The sequence below is a fragment of the Callospermophilus lateralis genome, unplaced genomic scaffold (genome assembly GCF_048772815.1).
Source record: "Callospermophilus lateralis isolate mCalLat2 unplaced genomic scaffold, mCalLat2.hap1 Scaffold_45, whole genome shotgun sequence".
Lineage (NCBI taxonomy): Eukaryota > Metazoa > Chordata > Mammalia > Rodentia > Sciuridae > Callospermophilus > Callospermophilus lateralis.
The window spans coordinates 5,615,039-5,623,533 of record NW_027514398.1 but is presented as its reverse complement, the minus strand read 5'-3'; the positions used below and the strand labels follow the sequence as shown (position 1 = coordinate 5,623,533).

The window sequence follows — 8,495 nt, the reverse complement described above, 5'->3', positions numbered from 1 at the left end:
TAGATGGAAGCAATGCCTTTATTTTATTTATTTATTTTACTTGGTGCTAAGGATCGAACCCAGTGCCTCACACATGTGAGGCAAGTGCTCTACTACTGACCCATAACCCCAGCCCCTACATCCAACTTATTTAGGGGACACAAATGTCAGAATTAAATGTATTACCCTGTTTGTCATCCCTTGTTCTTTGTGAACTATAGAGGAAAAGTTTTTGTTAGTTCTGTAAAACTTTTTTTTTTGCTACCCCAGTGCAGGGGATATAACCCAGGTCCTTGAGCACACTGGACAAATGCTGTCCCACTGTGCTATGTCCTCAACCTTTTGCAAAACTCCATCGCCCCTCACCACCCCCCGTACTGGGGGATTGAACCCAGGGCCTTGTGCATGCTCTGTGTAGAGCTCTTAACTGCTCTGTTCATGATTTCTGATCAGTTAACCAAAAGCCAGGGGAAGGTTTCCTGAGAAAAATACTAGAATTAAAGAATGCCAACTTACCTCTCTGTTCTAACGTGCTAATTCCAAGCCCACAGGAATCAGTAATCACCTTGTGCTTTAGGAGGACTCTTATGATCAGTATGAACCAGACTGAAGTTAAGGACAATTTCCTGATAATGTTTTCTGCATCCCAAATTTGCTCATAGTGAGAGTAGACGCTGAAGGTCTGTACCCACCTGCAGCCTCGTGGACAACAAGGAAGCTGGGAGTGCAGATTACCCTCTGCACCCACCTGTCTAGCACAGGCTCACTTCATGTGTGTATCATGTGGCTTTTGTTTCTATAAATTGTAAGAGTTTCTGTGGGACCAGCAGGGGAAGCATTGAAATGGTTTCTCCTCATTTTCACTAAACTGTATAAAGTTCATTTTTGCATCCTTTGCCTATTTCTTATGGTGGAATCCAATTCACTGGGATCCAGACAGGGTCCTTGGGGTAGGCTTAGAATAGTAATAGTAATAAAATTACAGAATATTTTAGATAAAGAAATGCCACTGCTGACCTGATTCATGTATTCCCCACCCAAAGGCATCCTGATTCCTCCTGTGTTTCTGTCACATCTCTCATGGGTTTGTTGTAGAAAACAATGAACCCAGTGACACATTTGAACCACAACAGCCATTAATTTTTCTCAGTCTTTGTGCTAATTCCCTCAATACTATAAAAGCAATGCCTGATCCTTGCCCTTTTCCCTAAAGGTGTGCTATGTAGACATTTGACTTTTCTCATTTTAAGAGCTGTTATAGAGAAATAAAAGGCTTTATAGGTTAAGAAACTTCATCCCTTCTCTTTCAATTTGTCTTTTCACACAACTTCACTTTCACAGAAATTGAGGTGGTAGTCATCAGCCAGAGGGCAAGAGGCCATCTGATCACTAAGAGGTTCAACTTTCAGCCCATGAATAAACCCTCACCCAACAGTATCCATGTGAAGTCTCAGCAAAACACTCCATGCCAGAACCAAGACCTGACATCACTTATAACCTCCAAACTGGGGTGCATTAGGAGGTGTGTTTTCCATATTAGAATCTCCACTTTCTAAGGAGTTAAAAAAAAGTTTAGCCGTAATTTTTGCAAATATTAGTTGAGCTTTGCAACATGTCCCCTTGTTCCAGTGCCCTCACACACTGTCACAGTTCTGATACCTATTCATACGCCTAGCTTCCCATGTTACTGATTGTGGAAACCTTATCAGAAACTGTAATTTTCCTAAAACCTTTTGTATGAAGGGCAAAGCAATAATTTGAATTACTCTGACTTAAAGTCCAGTGTTTTTTGTTTTTGTTAAAAAAAAAAACACTTATGACCCTCCAAAGCAGTATTGACAGACAGTTGTACCAGTTGCTTACTGTACAAGGGCAGCTGGGGCAGGAGGCTGCAAATGTCAGAGTGCCATCTGTGCCCTGCTCACCACAGCCTTTTTCTAATTTCTGTAAGATACTGTGTAGGCTCTTCCAAGTACATAGCATGTTCCATTACAGAAAAAAAAGGAAGGTAATTTCCAGGGATTCTAATCGCAGCTGATCTTTGCTTTAGATGCTGAAGGAGATGCCTTGTGGGTGCAGAAGAGCTGACTGTGCTGGTGGCTTCTCTTGCTTTCGTGGTTAATGTGTTGAGTGGTTTTGCTTGTAAGCAAGGCTAGGCATCCTGACACAGAATCATCCTCAAGTGTTAAGCGAACCAGGTGCAGGTGGCACCACGGCACATTTTTCTCTCTTTCCCTTCCCCTAGTCCTTGATCCTCTGTTCCTCCTCCCTGGCTGATGCCATAGACCTGTAGTGTGGATGTGGAGCAAGGTGGAGAATACCTGTAGGCTTTACTCCCTACATTCAGAGGTCACGACCAGGAGAACTGACCACACACATGTTGACCCATGACCTCCCAGTGAAAACCCTTCCTCTATAATCCACAACACAATGTCACATCAATTCTTGCCTTGCTAATAGAGTCTGACTCTATATCAGGGAAGAGTGAAATTCATACACTGTGTTGTAGTTACCTCCTTTATCAAGAGGACTCCATGGAGAGTCAACAACTGTCCTGTTACTAAAATATCAATACATCCCATCTTCCCTTTAGCCCCCACCTGGCTTTCTTGTTTCCTGGTCCTCCATATGTTGATGTTTATTCCACAGGACCCCAAGCAGAAAGTGGCCTCATTGTAGCTCACATGGGAGTTGTTCTCAGGGATATTTACAAGGCCTTGTCATAAGCTCACAGTAGCCACTACTGAGTCTTACCCTGCTCCCATCTTTTCTGAGGGAACCTCTTATAGTGATATTGTTAACCTCAGTGGGTGATCTCTACACCGCCAGAAGAAACAATGTTCAATTTAAACCAAGTTTTTGACATTTAAAAAAAAATATTTTATAGTTATACATGGACACAATATCTTTATTTTTAAAATTTATTTTTATGTGGTGCTGAGGATTGAACCCAGTGTGCCTGACATATGTGAGGCAAGCACTCTACCACTGAACTACAACCCCAGCCCTGGTTTTTGACATTTTTACTGGTTTGCTACCCCATGAAAAGGGAGTTGAAGTACATGTTCCCTGTTGAGTCTGTAATGGGTCTGCTCCTTCCTGATTTCTAGTAAGAGAATTGTACTGTGAGCTGTTGGCAAGCATCAAACGATTTTGCCTAGTCATATTTTCCCTGATGTTGTAGTCTTCTACTTTTCTCTTCAGATTAAAAGTGTCCATTAATACCTCATTTCTTTTTCTGAACTCAAGTGCACTTGACCACTAAACCACATCCCCAGCCCTATTTTTAACCTTGCTCTATACTCAAGAAAGCGTATCAGACACAGAATGAAAAAAACTGACACCAAGACCTGTGTGAGCTGTATTAAATGGTGGCCAAGGATATTAATATAAGTGAAACAGCAGAAGGTCAAGATTTTATGAATCATCAGTGTGATAGAAAATAGTCTGAAATTACTTGCTGTTCAGATTTCTTTTCCATCAGTTTAAATTTGATTATTTTTTTCAAATGGCTTCTTTTGGATGAAAATCTCTCTCCTAATGAGCCTAATTGTAATGACTGCTGCATGTATGAGTGTGTATGGAGGCATCTGTGTGATTCACCCTATTTCTACTGTGATATAAATCTTTATTTTTAAAAAAAGCCCACTCAAAAATATTCAAAATAATAGTGTCACTTAAAGATTTATTTCAAATGGTGGCCTTCATACTGCAGGCAGCATCTATTGCTTTGAGTATTTGTAACCTTTTGGTCACACTGGATACCCAGCCCTGGGGTGGTGTGTGCTGAATGCTGACCAAAGTAGGAGATTTTTCTTTTCTGATGAATTCAAACTCATTTTTTTAAACACTAGGAACAGCTTTTATTGGTTGCAACGGTGAATGGGAGAGCACATGATGGCTCTTGCTCCTGAAGTATCATTCACAAACAAGATAGTTTCCAAAAGCAAATTTAAACTCTTAAGGAACAGAAAAAAATGTTTCTGGTTAAGAAGAAACTGTGTATTAGTCCCTCTGTGCTCTTGTCCATAAGTTTCCCCTAAGTAATCACATTGTTTTGTTTGTTCATTTTTTTTTTGTTGTTTTTGTTTTTTTTCCAGGTTGTGGGGATTGAAGCCAGGGGTGCTGTACTACTGAGCTGCAATCTCAGTCCTATTCATCTATTTTGAGACAGGGTCTCACTAAGTCGCATAGGCTGATCTTAAACTTCTGATCCTCCTGTTTCACCCTCCAGAAGAGCTGGGATTCCAGGTGTGCACCACCACATCCAGACCAAAGCATTACATTTGCAGACACAGAACTTTACTGTTGAAGGTGACACAAGTGATGTGGGCTCAACGCACATCATCACCCTTCCAGACTGAATCCTAGACCGTGGCTTCCAGGTGTGAAAGGCCTATTCTGAACCACTGCTAACCTAAAGCTTTTCCTTCCATAAAGGAAAGGTTCTACCTGAGTGAGTTGGAGTTACCCGTATTTATTTGGACCCTGTCTCTCAGAAGGGGAAGCACTTCACCTGCATAACTGATAAATCTAACAGTGTTTGTCTTTTATGCCTAGAGGCCTGTTCTGTCCTGAGGCAGATTCCATGCTTGGATGAACTCAGTGCGGGTTGGGGCTGCAAACAATTATGATAAGGCTATTAATAGGACATCTGGCATTCCATGAGCTTCCAAATGTTACCAAAGCATTGACTTCTTGGAAAGAGGAAAAATATATTTAGCTACTTGATTTTGGACACAGTGGTTTACATGGGCCCTCATATTGCCATGACACCTTTTAAATAATTCTCTTGACTCAAACACAAGGAAATTGGGCTGGGGTTGTGGCTCAGTAGTAGAGCGCTTGCCTAGCATGTGTCAGGCACTGAGTTCAAATTGCCACACCACATAAAAAAATAAAGATATTGTGTCCATCTACAGATAAAAATATTAAAAACAAAAACAAAACAAACAAACAAACAACAACAACAAAAAAAAAAACCCCAAATCCACAAGGAAATCAAACTAAACATCTGTGTTGAGGCCAGAGTTTGCCATCGTCTGGGAACAGCACCTTGGACCAGAACCTCTGAGCCATTTGGCCAGGATTTCACACAGATTATATTTTTTACTCTCTTGGAAACATAATGTCCCCTGCTTTTAGCAGAAATTTTAATATGTATGGGGTATGTGCAGTTCTCCTCCTTAATAAACAGCAATTTAAAAAAATCAAAAATCACTGAGTATGTTTTCCCTTCTGCCTTACAACTTACTTTTCAATGTAATTTACAAATGGGAGCCTGTAAGCTGTTGAGATAAAGGCACAAGGTACACATGTAGGAGATGGCAAATGTGTGCAAGTTGACTTTTTCGTCCAAAATACATCAATGTAGAAATTTCTAAATGGGTCACCAGCTGAAAATATCCTGAAATCAGGGAGAAAGAGCTCTTCTTCAGGCCTCTCTTTTCTAAGATGTCTATTTACGTGGCCATGGCTCCTCTCTGGAGGCAGCTACACTGCTGTCACAACGTCAAGTTTAGCCTGGTGTGCTTCTGCAGTCATCTATTCAGTCCATCTCCTAAGCAAGAAAAGAACACCAGTCAGAATAACCAGTTTAATTCACAACCAGGATTTAGTACTTAAGACATTTACTAGTGTCTTAACAGGAGGGAAGCTGGGGTACAGAGCCTCCAGATCCTGTTAATCCTATATCCCTGCACCCTCCCTTTTGTTACACAAGGGCAAGTACAAAACCACAGGCTTTCCAAAGGCTCAGAGGTAAATTCAAGCCTCTCCATAATCACTTCAGTTGTTAAGACATGTTAGGAGGTCAGAGGAATCACTATTCCCTTTAAGCTGTATCTATTTGGTACCCAACAGTACAAATGTTAACATTTTGCCTCTTATTCCTCAAAATGGTTGTTGGTTGGGGGGAGACCTGTTCAGAGGCTTTCTCTGGCTTCTTTCAAGAGTTCAGCATGTTTTACCCCCTATTTTGTAGATGCCTTTATAACTGAATAGCACGCAGCAGAGGCATTTAAGGCCTATCAATAACTATTCACAGGGTTAGGTGCTATTTTATTTAAAAAGTAAGCCTGAATAATGCTCTAACATATTGAAAAAATTCAGACACTGATGTTTTAAAATTTGAAATAAGAAACATCCACCTATCTTCCACTGGGGTTTTTGAAACTGAAGCATCAGTCTTCAAGGATGTCTTTCTTACCCTTCTTAGGCAGTGTCATGAAGACTGACTTTTAATGTCTTGGTTATGTGACAGATATGCTCTCTGTGTATAGGAAAATGCACATCATCTCTGCCCCCCGACCCTTTTTGACTATTCCTTTTGGTATCTCTCCCCATTCTCCTCTGTAACCATATATTCTGAGAATCTGCACTTATGTTTGTGACAAGGTAAAGCTGAGGGCAGACTGAGGAAGCTCAGTCAAGGTCCCTCTGGACACTTTCTTTTATGCCCACCATGCTGCTATGATTCTATCCATGGTGTGAGGAAGGCTTCAAGTCCCTCCTGACAGCAACATGTCTTGTCACTGCTTTCCTTGCGCTTTCATCATTCGGGGAGATCAGATTGAGGAGGGCTGAGAGAGGCCCCATAGCAGAGGGCTCTGCTGGGTTCTAGGGTTCTTTGAGGAAAAAGGTATGGGAAGCAGGCAGAGACCAGGGGACTCCAGGAAATAGAAAGGAGCTGGCATCAGTGATTCTTACATTTCTGACTAAGTCCCGCACGTAGGCGAATAGGTTCTGGTTAATAAAGTTGACTGTTGCATGAAACACATCATGGAGTAAGGATGGTGTATGATTGGCCACCTTTTTGGCCAATAGCATGGTCATAATAAGCATGGTCTTCTCGTTCTCCATGTCTTTAGGATAAGTTTGCATTGCTGCTTTCAGGGTGGTGTCCAGGCAGTTGCTTCTGTCCTATACAGAGATAAAGACAGTTTACTAATAGTCTTTCCTCTTACAGTTCCTGGTGGTAAGTACAAAGGGGCATCTCAGAAGGAAGTATTGATGGAATAGCTAAGGCTACAGGACAGAGAGAAGGATAGACAATTTAGTTTTGAGGCAATGCAAAGGGAATAGGAGACTACTTCCTGCAGGGAATGCTCATTAACCTAATACACATTTACTGAACACTGTATGTTATTTAATGGAACACAAGGAGCTGAAGCCATTCCCTTTCATAACCTCAAAAGACTGATAACTATCTCCAGCAACTTAGGCCCATCTTACTATTGTGCACCCTAGCTTAAGGGGACAAGCAGAACCTACTCACCAAAGGTGAGAGGCAAATACTAGACCATTGGACTTGAGAGACCTTAGGCTCAATGACTTACATGCACAATTACCCTTGTGGGAGGTGTCCCCAGGCAGTGCATAGCCAGATGCTTCTGTATTCTTAGACAGCTGCTGGAGAATAGCAGATGGGGAGAGAATGCCAGACTGAAGACCAGCTGTCATGGAAGGGGGCGCCCAACAAGGTAGTGAGGTTATCAGCCTTCTCAGTTGGTAGAAGTCAAAAGAATTAAACTTTCTCTCCTCTCACCTCCTACAGCTACAAGTATTTATTTGAAGGCTTTAGGGTGTGACCTGCACCAATCTTTGGATGCCCCCAGAGGTCCATGTGAGCAGCAATATCTATGTAACTAAACACAGCCATGAAGTTGGGAAGAGGAGAAGGCTAAACTATCACTGTTTTTGTTATACCTGGGAAAGTAACTGAAAATTCTGTGTTGGGATCTTTACTCTCCAAATCAGAAAAAAAAAGTTATTTTGGTAAGAGTCAGATATATTTTGCTGGGGCTGGGGATATAGCTCTATTGGTAGAGTGCTTGTCTCTCATGAACAAGGCCCTGGGTTTTATCCCCAGCACCACAAAATATATATATATATATATATATACTTTATTCATTTTTCTTGAGTCTTCTATCCCTCTCACTTATAAAGGTTCAGGTTTTCTAAATCTCCATTAAATTCTCCTGAAAGACAATCATGTTCTAACTCCATTCCCAATTCTCTTGTCAAAGTTCCAGATAGACAGTCATGGAGCTATCTCAGGGGACACTGGTCTTCTGATGAGAGACAGAACAGGCCCTGGCTCCAGTGACAATCATAAAAGCCCATCTTGGGGCTAGGGATATGGCTCATACAGTAGCGAGCTCACCTGGCATGCATGCAGCCCGGGTTCGATCCTCAGCACCACATCAAACAAAGATGTTGTGTCTGCCAAGAACTAAAAAAATAAATAAATAATAAAAATCTCTCTCTCTAAAAAAATAAAATAAAATAAAATCCCATCTTACTCAGAAGTAGCAATAGTGTATTCCCTCACTTACTTCCTCTGACAGTCCAGTATTCATAAAACATGCCACCAGTTCATTCACCAGTTCTGGCTGGATGCTACGGTCCATTTCATCCCCGACTTGGGCAAGATGCCGGGCAATGTTCTGTATAACTTCTTCTTGACTTTCAGAATCTGAAAGGAAGAGGGCAATAAGGACAAAGACGATTCAGAC

At 41.5% G+C, this 8,495-nt stretch overlaps 1 pseudogene; it reads right to left on the bottom strand.

Moving 5' to 3' along the window:
* Positions 1-5,490: 5,490 nt before the first annotated feature.
* Positions 5,491-8,495, bottom strand: part of LOC143388877 (BH3-interacting domain death agonist-like) — a 38,091-nt pseudogene continuing 35,086 nt past the window's right edge.